This window comes from Mirounga leonina, unplaced genomic scaffold (genome assembly GCF_011800145.1).
Source record: "Mirounga leonina isolate KUSES-001 unplaced genomic scaffold, KU_Mleo_1.0 Mir_129, whole genome shotgun sequence".
Taxonomy (NCBI): Eukaryota; Metazoa; Chordata; class Mammalia; order Carnivora; family Phocidae; genus Mirounga; species Mirounga leonina.
The window spans coordinates 12,608,140-12,621,890 of record NW_023270323.1 but is presented as its reverse complement, the minus strand read 5'-3'; the positions used below and the strand labels follow the sequence as shown (position 1 = coordinate 12,621,890).

General features: G+C 37.1%; 1 pseudogene; it reads right to left on the bottom strand.

Annotated features, from left to right (window-relative positions):
• Window positions 1-11,812: 11,812 nt before the first annotated feature.
• Window positions 11,813-12,022, bottom strand: LOC118010191 (annotated as a pseudogene).
• Between the last annotated feature and the right edge of the window lie 1,729 nt (window positions 12,023-13,751).

The window sequence follows — 13,751 nt, the reverse complement described above, 5'->3', positions numbered from 1 at the left end:
CAGATCTATGATAAAAGTACAGCTAATGAAGGGGGGGAAATTGGAGGGGGAGACGAACCATGAGAGACTATGGACTCTGAGAAACAAACTGAGGGTTCTAGAGGGGAGAGGGGTGGGGGAATAGGTTAGCCTGGTGATGGGTATTAAGGAGGGCACGTTCTGCATGGAGCACTGGGTGTTATACGCAAACAATGAATCATGGAACACTACATCAAAAACTAATGATGTAATGTATGGTGATTAACATAACATAATTTAAAAAAAGTACAACTATAACCTTTTAGGAAGATATAGACAGAATCTGTGGGGAAATGTATGCTGTAAGTCTGAGGCATTAGGAAAAACCTATTAGAGACCTTGAATACTTAGCTTTTTCTATGTAATACATTGCTCTAAATTATATTGACCCTCTCTCAAAAGTACATGCACTTTGAGGAGCTTTCCGTAGTAGTGATGATATAAGCTTCTTGGTCACTATTTTGCAAGTAAGGAAGTTTTTCTACCTCAGAAGTTCTAAGGAATCAAGTGTATTTTATCAGCCCTGAAAAACACCACATTCAGGAGAAATGAGTGAGGTCAGGGAGGAAAAAAAAGAAAAAAAGAACACAATACCTTCACTTCCACCAAAAACAAAACAAACATAAATGAGTTGAAGACCCATAAAATTCAATTTATTAGAACTTATTGTGTTCCTGCTATTCACAATGACCATACAAGGAATGGAATATGTAATTATTAATAAAAAACTAACAAGAATTAATAGACTATAGTTCTGACCATGGAAAAAAATCTTCTAATACAGTCCGGAAGGCTGGCATACAAAATTAACAGCATCTTGTGATATATTCTATAAGAGAGCTGACCAGGGACCAGGAGAAACAAAGAGCCAAATTAAGCTTTCCAGGGGAGACAGTATTTGAGCTGGACCTTATGGGATGATATATGTCAAAAATAGGTAAAGAAAGGAAAATATGTACAAAGGATAGAGATGGAATGAATACTGAATATTTGTGAAATGAGGATTAGCTTAGTTTTTAGGGAAGGCGGAGGTTGGGAGAGTAATTGAAGATGTGGCTGGTAAGATAGGATGAGGTTAGGTTATACATGGCCATGTATTGCCAGACAAAGAATTTGGGGGGCTTATCCTCCAGGCAATGAGAGTGCCACAGAAGTGTCTTATCACATAAGAATTTATGTTGTATTAAAAAACTCTAGCTATAGAGAATTAACTGGAATTTTCCCTATGAAGTCTCTCAGCCATTTAAGGTATGCATGTTTGTTCTAGTACATTGTTTTTCATATTTAAACTGCCAAAGAGAAAGATAGGGTATTTTTTTTTTCAGACCACATTTTAAAAAGATCATTTAAGATCATTTTACACATTTGCAAATACTGACTTTTTTTTCTCTGCTCAATATTAAAGAAAATGGCATTGGTAGTTTAAAAAGGTATAAGGGGCACCTGGGTGGCTTAGTCAGTTAAGCACCCATTCCTTTCTTTCTCTAAAACAAAAGGTATACTAAGTAAGTTCAGATACCTTTAAAAGAAATTTCTATGTTTTAGCTTTAAAATATTAGCTTTCTTTTTCTAGATGAGGAAAGTACTGTCAAATCTACCTTTGCCAAATCTCTTAGAACTCTAACACAAGAAAGATGTTAATTCGTCTTCTTAGTGATTGTTCTGCTAAAACACTTCTGCTAGCATCATTTGGTTCTAGCAATCCATGGTCAAGAAGAATCCTATAAACTTCTTTTCCAAGATGAAGTTGTAAGTTTGGATTATTTCTAGAGTAAGTAGGTAGGGAGTTAGACTTACGTTTTCATCCTGTCTCCATTTTTCTGAGTTTTACTTATGGCCAATCACTGTCCTTTACTGTAGCCCGAGTAGTTCTTTCCCCATAACTATGCAGTGGAGCTTATAACTATATTTTGGGTCTTTTTCTGATCTAGGTCTCTCATTTGATGTTACTTATTCTAAGGCAGTTTCAAAGCAGTCTAGAAGTTGGTGATCCTTTTGGGAGATATCACCTGAATACTTAGAGTTCAAAGAGCAAAGATTTGAAAACAATAGCAGTGCCACGAGTCGACTTCTGTTATAGACTATGAGGGTATTATATTCAAGGTTGAGCAAATATCTCATGGTTTGAGTACTGAATATGACTCAGAAAAATGCAAAAGAAAAGGTCCTGAATTATTTTTTTACTCCAAATTTTTTTCTCACTCCAAATTTTTATCAACTTTTTCAAGATATAATTTATATACACAATAAAAGCCACTACTTTTAAGTTCATGGTTAGGGAGCTGAAAAATACGTACACTTGTGTAACCACCACCAAAATCAACCGGGAGGACATTTTTATCATCCCAAAACATTCTCTCATGACCCTTCTAGAAACAATTTTTATTTAAATTCTAGTTAGTAAACATGTAGTGTAATAATGGTTTCAGGAGTAGAATTTAGTGATTCATCACTTACATATAACACACAGTGCTCATCATAACAGGTCTCATGTACCTTTTCAATCAAACTCCTACCTTCAGCTTTAGTCAACCACTAGTCACTATAGACAGGATTTGCCTTTTCTGGAATTAACTTTAAATGGAAATATAGAATGCATACTCTTTTGTGTCTAGCTTCTTTTACTAAGCATGTTTTTGAGATTCACCTGTGTGTGAATCAATAGCTTGTTCCTATTTATTGTTGGGTAGTATTTAGTTTTATGGATATGCCAATATATGTTTACCCATTCACTTATTGATGGATATTTGGATTATTTCAAGTTTACTGTTACAAATAAACCTGCTTTGAATATGCATGTATAATTCTTTATGTGGATATAAGGTTTCATTTTTCCTGGGTGAATATCTAGGAGTAGAATTGCTATATCATCTAGTAAGTGTTTAATTTTGTGAGAAATTGCTAAATTGTTTTCTAAAGTAATTGTACCATTTTATACATTGAGAAGTATGTGAGCATTCCACTTGCTCCACATCCTTCACGATATTTGCAATTGCCAGTAATTTTAATGTTAGGCACTCTAATATTTAGTGATACCGTATTGTATTTTAATTGGCATTTCATAATATTGCACATATTTTCAGATTCTTATTGGTCATTTACATTTGCCTGGTTTTCAATTAGGTTGTCTTGTTAATATACTTAATTACATCAATTGATTTTCTTTTCTTTTCTTTTTTTTAAATATTTTATTTATTTGAGAGAGAGAGAGAGAGCACGAGCTCATGCACAAGTGGGGGAGAGGCAGAGGGAGAGGGAGAAGCAGACTCCCCGCTGATCAGGGAGCCAGATGTGGGACTCGATCCCAGGGCCCTGTAATCATGACCTGAGCCAAAGGCAGACGCTTAACTGACTGAGCTACCCAGGCACCCCTGATTTTCTAATGTTAACCCAAATTTACATTCCTGGGATTAACCCCATTTAGTCATGATTTTATCCTTTTAAAAATTATTATTATAATTTATTTGCATATATTTTAAAAAGATTTTAATCTATGTTTATGAGAAATAATAATCTGAAGTTTTCTTACAATATGTCTTTTTTGATTTTGTTTTTGTGGTAATATTGGCTTTTGAGTTTAGAATAGCTTTTAATCTATGCTTAATTTAGACCTACTACTATAGCATTACCCTTCTGGATATTCTTCTTAATCCCCAGGTATTCAAGGACACAACTCTTTGGCTAGCCAAAACTCAAATGTTTCCTAGTGCCATATGTGCTCTTGTTCAGATCTCAGCTGCCAGGTTATTTGTCCTGACTTGTGGAATTCTACTTATGTATCATGGCTTTGTATTCACCAAGGGTGGAGGAGGCCCCTATGTGTTCTTCTGGAGCTCTAGCTTTGTGGAGCTTTCCTCTCTAAACTTCTGCCCTTCAAATTCCAGCTACCCATCTTCACTTCACACAGATCTCTGTCTTCCTAACTCAGTTAGATATCTCTGCTTTGCTTCGGATCCTCCTCCCTGTACCATGGCTTAGATAGTGCCTTGAGGTACAAAGTTGGGAAGATTGTAGGGACCACCTCATTTGTTTCCCCTTTTGCAATGATCAGCATTTTATATGCTGCCTGTTGTCTAATGTCTGAACATAGTTGTTGAGTCTATTTTGTCCAGTTTTCTAGTTGTTTACTGTGAGGGGATAAGTCTTTTTCCCTTTACTCTATCATGGTCAGAGGCAGAATTCAGTGTCCTACTTTTTGTTGTTGTTGAAAACCAATTGAGTTAAGCGCAATGTCTGATCCTGCACTCTTTGGATAGAGTGAATGAAACACCACATGAATGAATAAAGCCCTGGGTATTTTTTCTAATTGAGGGGCAATATGTGCCTTCTTATTTGAAAGAGGCCACAAATAGGCATGCATTCATCAGTTGGACACTCACTGAATCCAAAACCAGTTTGGTCAAATGACAAGGCTTAGAAACACGACTGAGACCTCTTAAGAGTTGGCTATTTGCTTAAAGACCCAGATATTATTTACAAAATGATGAAAGAGTTTTTGGCTCATATATATGTTTTAATCTAGTTAGAGTTATTTGAACACAATTTTCCTACCTTCTGAAACAGTACATGAATATCAACCAGGAAAACACCCAATGTACTTGGATTTATGAAGCTCAATTTTATATAATTTTAACAGTAAGCCTAAGTTAAGAGTGAGGAGGAGAACTGAGGCTGGTATGCCCCAAAGAGAAACACTGCCATATTATTTTATGGGCTCGGAATATAAAAAATTGGTTTAATCAGGTATTATAAAGATGACCCTTAAAGTCAACATTATGAGGTCATATATTTTACAATCATGATTTTTAATTATGATGACAAATGGTATAACTTACCCATATGTCTATTCCCTTTCATGACTAGCTTGAAGTTAGATTTTAGCCTGTAATCATAAACTATTGAAGTACATTTGTCTTTTTTTTTTTAAAGATTTTTATTTATTTATTTGTCAGAGAGAGAGAGAACACAAGCAGGGGGAGCAGCAGAGGGAGAGGGAGAAGCAGGCTCCTCACTGAGCAAGGAGCCTGATGTGGGACTCGATCCCAGGACCCTGGAATCATGACCTGAGCTGAAGGCAGACGCTGAACGACTGAGCCACCCAGGCGTCCCACATTTGTCTTTTTAGGAGGCAGACTATTGACTTTGGCCTCTGAGCTGCAGAATACACCAACCACTAGTTATTTTGTGTATTGCTGACATTGAGGTATAATGAGAATATAGTTTGAAAAGTATTAATGGGCTTTTCTCTTTTGCCTTTTTGAATATAAGACCTTTGCCTAGTTTTCTGGGGGTAGACATCACCTGGGACTATATTAGGAACTGATAACACAGAATACAAAGAGATCGGCCTAGTTAATATTCACCTTCTGACATGCAAAATAAAGTTATGTTACATGTTAGGCTTTTAAATCCTACCATAGCCTTGAAAAAGGGTTTTCCAAATTCCTTTATTCCGTCGTTTAGCAAATTAAAACTAAGTTTGAAGGACTCTGCTCATAATTCTTTCCAACAGTATAAAAAGGACACTCCTTCCTTCTATGAGAAGCCTTCTCTGATATGAGGAAGACATGACATAAGGGAAATAGAAGAAAGCTCTTTCTCCACAAGGGTGGTCCAGGTATTTGCATGAAGAAGATCGGAAAGAAAAGAAGATATCAAAGCACTTTGGCAGTGTGTCCCAGTTTCCTTTTGGGGCCTAGGTAGGAGTCAAACTCAGGGCCTTGTTAAATTTAAGAGATTCAAGAGAGTTAGTATTTATTTGGGTGTCTGGAGGAGGCTACACACATTAAAGTTGGGATGTACCATTGTTAAAATGGATACCTTGAAATTTACAAATCCTGGGCAGAGAGTCAGGAGGTGTTGCAAGGGGCAAGGTGATCCCAATAACATAGGCTGGAGTGGACAACTCAACCTCGGTTCAGGTAGAGGAGGAGCTATAGACTCAGGGGTTGCAGTCTTCAAGAATTGAAAGCAGACTGAGTGGGTGCTGGTTAGATGGCTGATGATCCCTGAGTCCTTCTAGAGCCAGAGGACTGGATCATGAATCACCAACTGTAAACTTCAGCAAAAGAGGCCAGCAGGACTCAGAGTGGCAAGGTCAACCAAGGCCATATCCCTTTAGAACAGTGGACAACAGGGAGCATATGTTTGAGGATTAGCAGGAAGTTATTTTTACCAATGCCAAGGGAACCACAATGCACACAGAGACATCTATGTGGCACGCTCTACCTTTCTCTACTCATGCAGATTCCTTAGAGAGGAAGTTAGCTAGAAGAGGAGAATATTGGAAACACTGAGAATTTTTATTCAGAGAAAATAGATTTGGTGTGGATTCAATCCTAAATCTGTAGCTCAAATCTGGATTAGAGAGTTAATTAATTTTTTCCCCTAACTAGGGGGCCAACCACAGGGATTATTTGTGGATGGAAGTTTGTTAGAATGAAATGAAAAAGCTTCATTTGCTCTGCATGTTTAACCTGAATTAAAAAAATCACTTTAAGGGGCGCCTGGGTGGCTCAATCGTTGGGCATCTGCCTTCGACTCAGGTCATGATCCCAGGGTTCTGGGATCGAGCCTCACATGGGGCTCCCTGCTCCGCGGGAAGCCTGCTTCTCCCTCTCCCACTCCCACTCCCCCTGCTTGTGTTCCCTCTCTCGCTGTGTCTCTCTCTGTCAAATAAATAAAATCTTCTAAAAAATCACTTTAATTCATGGTTTATAATTTTGGTGTAGATTTTAGACAAATTATTTTCATTTATCTGACTTTTCATTGAAAACAGAAATCTAAAATGTACAAATTTCTCTTTGAAATACTATGGCAGATTCAGCAAACATGCATAAGTGCTATCATCTGCCGCTCCTCTACACCTTGTTGCTCCCATTCTTCAGTCATACCCACAGTACCATCACTCATCAGTCAGAAGATTGTTTTTTACTGAGACGGGAAAGAGGCTGTCCAAGTTTTTCAATATAGCACTCTAGGTAGCAACCATTAATTGCTCAAAGTTGGTGGAGGGAAGACATTTCTTAGGCATTCCTGTACAATAAGGAACTGAAAGATCATGAATATATAGTCTCTGCCCGGATGTGAATAATTTTTTTTTTGGATGTGAATAATTTTTAATCCAAAAGATAAAGCATATGTAGAAGTTGACTAGCAAACTAGGTAGCATATAATATAGGATGTGTAAATGGTGCAGTAAATACTACAGGATTTCCCACAAGGAATAGAAAACTGGAGCCTGAGGGCATCAAAGAAATGTTTATAAAAGATGTGGTTCTTCAGAAGCACTGTGAAGGAATTTGGAGAGCTGGAGAGGATAAAGGAGGAAATCCAGTGATACTGTGTGTGGTTCTCAAATTCCCGGGTACTCTAGAATAAGGCAAGTATGCATTGTGAAAAGCATGTAACAATTTGGGTTCAAAAGCCCATTGTACCACTTACCAACTGTGTGAACTTGGACAAGTGACTTCAGCTCTTTAAATCCATTGCCTCATTTGTGACAATGCGAATGATAATAAGGAAATCATAGTATTTTGAGGATTAAATGAAATAACTTGGAAGGCACTAAGGTCAGTGCCTGGTGCATAGCTCAACAATGTAATTTAACTCCACTTCCTTTCTGTTCATCATTGCCTTTCATCTCCTTTGACTCAGCAAGTTTCTTTTATAGATTTTGTTCCACATAGACTCTTCCCCTTTCATTATTACCTTGTATGACACTCTTCAGATTCCTATTATGTGAAAAATTCAGGAAGGGTCATTTAAAATAAATGCTTCTAGAAGGAACCACAAAACCAAGAGTACTTAATTTAACTGTCACAGATTTAAATAAACGTAACACTTCACATTTTACATTTCACAAGGTCTACCTTAAACCCTCAATACAATATGCTTTCTCATACGTAGAATCATGAAAATGATTGCATGTGCTAGGGACATTGTGTTAAGGACATTCCAGTTTCTTATCATCTGCAAATATGGTTACTATATTTTGTTGGCTATTTTCTATTCAAATTGCACGCATATAGGGGTTTCAATCCTGGGTAATTTAGTCACGTGGCTCTTGTCATTATGCTGTTGGGTCAAAGAAACCTGAGCTCAGCTGTAGCATTCGGTTTTCTTCTTCCTAGCCCTCAGGCTAAAGTGGAAGTGAGGAGTTATGCACATGTGGAATGAATGAATTTGAGATGAGATTATAATTAATTGGATGATGTAATTCCACATTATCAGTTTTTCTGCTGGAAACAAGAACCCACCTGCATTCTGAACACCTGTATGGTGATCCACAAATGGTAAAAATTATGTTTCTTATGTGTTTTGGAGAATGGTTGTGGAACTTGGTGACTTGCCAACAAATTTAACAGTTTATAGTTAAAGAGGTGTTATGTGCAGTATAGCAAATTGGGTTATGGATTGGCAAGTCTCTCTCTCTCATTCTCTCTCTCCCCCTCCCCATCTCCCTCTCTCTCTCTCTCTGTGTCTCTAATTGCTGCCAAGGTGCCAAGGATATAGAAACTAAAGGAAGTGAGGTAATTACACGAGCAGAAACAAGAACAGTATTTTTAGTAAGATTTCCTCTTGCCCCTGGATTCTTTATACTTGTGACATTCCTGACCGGATCCTGCTAGGGTTGGGAAAGAGGCTGAATTCTTGCTACTTCCCTGTTGTTTTTCTGTTTAAGTCTACATCTCATTATTGACACAAATACTCTAGGTGCTTCTGTTTAGGAACTGTTTAAATACATCAGGTTCTTCTAGTTCATGAACCAAATTCAGAACTAGCAATGTTAACTGGGGTGGAAAATGGAGTTGGTGCCTGAGTGTCTCTCGAAAATAACTCCGCCTGTGGCTTCCAAATGTCCCAGAATATGTCTCCCAAAATTATTATTAGATACTTTCCTCTTTTTACCAATATATCTGGGGCCTCCTGGGAGTTGAAGGATGAGGTTATCCTGCTGAGAGGATGGTACAAGTTATGAGAACCACTAAGAATTTGCAGTTTGTCAATTGGTTAATGTTAGCTGTCTTCTGAGATCAAAGGCTCAGAAAGATACAGACTTGAGAGTCTCTGGGCTCACTTGCAGTTTTGGATTTTTTTCTCTTGGTATCAGTAAGACCGAGGCCTTATTCTTAGGATGTCTTCAGTTTATCACATGCTCAGGACGGTTAGAGTTCTAGCATTGATCCCTGGAACAGTGGCTCCCAAGTGCTGGTCTAAAGACCAGTATCTGTCAGTGTCAAGGGTTCCACTGGTCCAAAGTCAGTTGGAAAAAATGTTGGGTTTGCATATTTATGGGGGAAATTTTAGGGCTCTATGAGATCCAAAAATCAGGCAATTATTGCCCTATAGCATAGTAGGGCAAATGAATAACAAGATTAAAAGGATCCAGCTACATTTTAACTCATCTATACAGTAGCTGAAAAAATCTAACAGGGCAAATTGTAAAATCAGCAGCTACTCTGTTCTTTTCTCAGCACAGAGAAAGCAAGATATTCTTTAAGCATTGGGATGTCAAATATTGACCAGCAACATTGGTCACTGTCAGAAAATAGGATGAAAGGTAAATTAGATATTTTATATTTTGTGTATATAAAAATAAAGATAGATGATCATGGGTAACTCTATTTAGAGAAATTGCTTGGGAAATTTACCTAGGGGAGGTGAATGCTAGGGAGGGGTTTTATAAGAATAATTTTTTTTTACTTTGATATATTTATATATTGTAATATGCTTGCTGATATAGTGATATTTATCACATTACATTATTGTACAATATTATTGTCTCATTCATCATACTGTGCATTAGATCTCTATGGTTTACTTACTACTCATTACAGGTTTGTACATTTAAACACCATCACTCTTGGGGCGCCTGGGTGGCTCAGGCGGTTAAGCTGCTGCCTTTGGCTCGGGTCATGATCCCAGAGTCCTGGGATTGAGCCCCATATCAGGCTCCCTGCTCAGCGGAGAGCCTGCTTCTCCCTCTCCCTGCTACTGTGCCTACTTGTGCTCTCTTTCTAACTCTCTGTTAAATAAATAAATAAAATCTTAAAAAATAATAATAAACACCATCGCTCTTATCCCCCACCCCATCCCTTGGTAGCTACCATTTTACTCTGTTTTTCACAGGTGTAATTTTTTTAGATTCCACATATAAGTGATATCATACACTACTTGTGTTTCTATCTGACTTATCTCACTTAGCATAATGTGCTTAAGGCCTATCCACGTTGTTGCAAATGGTAGGATATCATTCATTCTCATGGCTGGATAATATCCATTGTAAATATATACCACATTTTTTAAAAAAGATTTTATTTATTTATTTGAGAGAGATAGTGAGAGAGAGCATGAGCAGGGGGCAGGGTAGAGGGAGAGGGAGAAGCAGACTCCTCGCTGAGCAGGGAACTCGACAGAGGGCCCTATCCCAGGAACCCAGGATCATGACCTGAGCTGAAGGTAGACGCTTAACCGACTGAGCCACCCAAGCGCTCCTATACCACAATTTTTTTTAGCCATTCAACTATTGATGGACATTTGGGTTGTTTCCATAGCTTGGCTATTGTGAATAATGCTGCAATGAACATGGAAGTGCATATATTTTGTCAAAATCTTGTTTTCATCTCCTTTGGGCAGACGTGGAATTGCTGAATCACATGGTATTTCTAATTTTAGTTTTTTGAGGAAACTTCGTCTTGTTTTCCATAGTGGCTGGACCAGTTTACATTCCCACCAACAATGTGTAAGTGTTCCCCTTCACTACATCCTTGCCAGCACATGTCTCTTGTCTTCTTGATGATATCCATTCTACCAGGTATGAGGTGATATCTCACTGTGGTTTTGATTTACATTTCCCTGATGATTAGTGATACTGAGCATCTTTTCATGTGTCTCTTGGCCATTTTCATGTCCTCTTTAAAGAAATGTCTATTTAATTCTTCTGCCCATTTTTAATTGAGTTGTATGTTTCTTTGTTATTGAGTGAACCAATTTCTTTATATATTTTGTATATTAATTCCTTATTCAATATATAGTTTGCAAAATTTTTCTCCCAGTCTGTAGGCTGTCTTTTCATTTTGTTAATTGTTTTTTTTGCTTGTTTGTTTGTGTGTGTGTGAGTTTTGGGTTTGTTTTTGTTTTTTGTTTTTCTGTGCAAAAGCTTTTGAGTTTGATGTAGTTTCACTTGTTGACTTTTTTCTTCTGTTGTTTGTGTTTTTGGAGTCACACCTCCCAAAATGATTGCCAAGACCAATATTGATGATCTTCTTTCCTATGTTTTCCTCTAGGAGCTTTTATGTTTAAGTCTTTGATCCATTTTGAGTTAATTCTTATGAGTGATGTGAGATAGGGGTCCAGTGTCATTGTTCTGCATGTGTTTCTCCAGTTTTCCCTGTACCATTTGTTGAAGAGACTATCCTTTCCTCATCAGGTATTCTTGGCTCCCTGATCAGATATTAGTTGACTGTACATGCCAGGGTTTAATTCTGGGATCTTTATTCCATTCCATTGGCCAATGTGTCTATTTTTGTGCTACTATTTTTATTACTATGGTTTTCTAGTAGAGTTCAAATCTGGAAAGCATGATACCTCTGGCTTTGTTCCTTTTTCTCAGGATTGTTTTTGCTATTCAGGGTCTTTTGAGGTTTCACAGAAATTTTAGGATTGTTTCCTTTATTTTTATTTTTTTACTTCTTTGTTGTTTTTATTATGTGCTACATTAATACACATAACCTGTTAGAAGGGGTAGATGAGCATAACCAAGTTATTTTTCACCAGTCAGAAAAAGGCTTCCTTAATCAATATTCTCTCAACCCTTTGACACATGGTAATGATTAACTCCAGAGACATGCCTATCTCTGCATCAAACCCCACTGATATGGATATAGGCAACCCTTTTTTTCTTGCCCCCGTTACTGAACCTGTGGATGTGTGCAGTGACTATGCCAGCGATGACCAAGCACACGGCTGTGACGCTGATCCCGGGCAGAATCTTGAACCACATTACACTGCCATTGCCAGGACCTAAAGGTGACCCGGCCAGTTCTGTTTCTTTTATTTCTGTAAAGAATGCCTTTGGTATTTTGATAAGTATTGTGCTGAATCTGTAGATGGCTTTTAAGTATTGTGCTGAATTGTAGATGGCTTTGGGTAGTATGGTCATTTAAAAAATATTAATTCTTCTGATCCATGGACATGGGATGCATTTCCATTTGCTTATTGTCTTCTTTGATTTCTTTCAGCTAAGTTTTATAGTTTTCATCGTACAGGTCTTTCACTTCTTGATTAAATTTGTTCATAAGTATTTTATTGTTTTTGATATTATTGTGAATGGATGGTTTTCTTTAGTTCTTTTTAAGATGTTTCATCATTAGTGTAAAGGCATGTAATTTATTTCTGTATTTTTAAAAAGTTTTTATTTTAATTCCAGTTAGTTAACATAGTGCTAGATCAGTTTCAGGTGTACAGTATAGGAATTTAACACTTCCATACATCACCCTGTGCTCATCACGACAAGTGCCCTCCTTAATCTTCATCACCTATATAACCCCCCCACACTTCCCCTCTGGTAACCATCAGTTTGTTTTCTATAGTTAAGAATCTGTTTCTTGGTTTGCCTCTCTCTCTCTCCCCTTTTTTTCCTTTGCTGGTTTGTTTTGTTTTTTAAATTCCACATATTAGTGAAATCATATGGTATTTGTCTTTCTCTGACTGACTTATTTAGCTTAGCATAATACTCCCTAGCTCCATCCATGTCGTTGCAAATGACAAGATTTCATTCTTTTTTATGGCTGAGTAATATTCCATTGTATATATATGCCACCTCTTCTTTATCCATTTATTCAGCCAATGGATGCTTGGGCTGTTTCCATAACATGGCTATTGTAGATAATGCTGCTATAAACATGGGGATGCATGTATCTTTTTGAATTAGTATTTTTGTGTTCTTTGTTTAAATACCTAGTAGTGCAATTGCTGGATCATAGCATAGTTTCATTTTTAACTTTTTGCAGAACCTCCATAGTGTGTTCTAGAGTGGCTGCACCAGTTTGCATTCCCACCAACAGTGCAAGAGTGTTCCCCTTTCTCTACATCCTCACCAACACCTGTTGTTTCTTTTTTTTTGATTTTTGTTGTTGATTTTTGCCATTCTGATAGGTGTGAAGTGATATCTCATTGTAGTTTTGAATTGTATTTCCCTGATGTTGAGTGATGTTGAGCATCTTTTCATGTGTTTGTTGGTCATCTGTATGTCTTCTTTGAAAAAATGTCTATTCATGTCTTTTGTCCATTTTTAAATTGGATTATTTGTTTTTTGGGTGTTGAATTTTTAAGTTATTTATGTATTTGGATACTAACCCTTTATCAGATATGTCATTTGCAAATACCTTCTCCCATTCAGTAGGTTGCTGTTTAGTTTTGTTGGTTGTTTCCTTCGCTGTGCAGAAGCTTTTTATTTTGATGAAGCCGCAATGGTTTATTTTTGCTTTGTTTCCCTTGCCTTAGGAGGTATATCTAGAAAGAAGTTGCTACTGCTAATGTCAAAGAGGTTACTACCTGTGTTCTTCTCTAGTATTTTATGGTTCCAGGTATCACATTTAAGTCTTTAATCTATTTTGAATTTATTTTTGTATATGGTATAATAAAGTGATCCAGTTTCATTCTTTTGCCTGTTGCTGTCAAGTTTTCCCAACACAATTTGTTGAAGAAAATCTTTTTTTCCATTGAATATT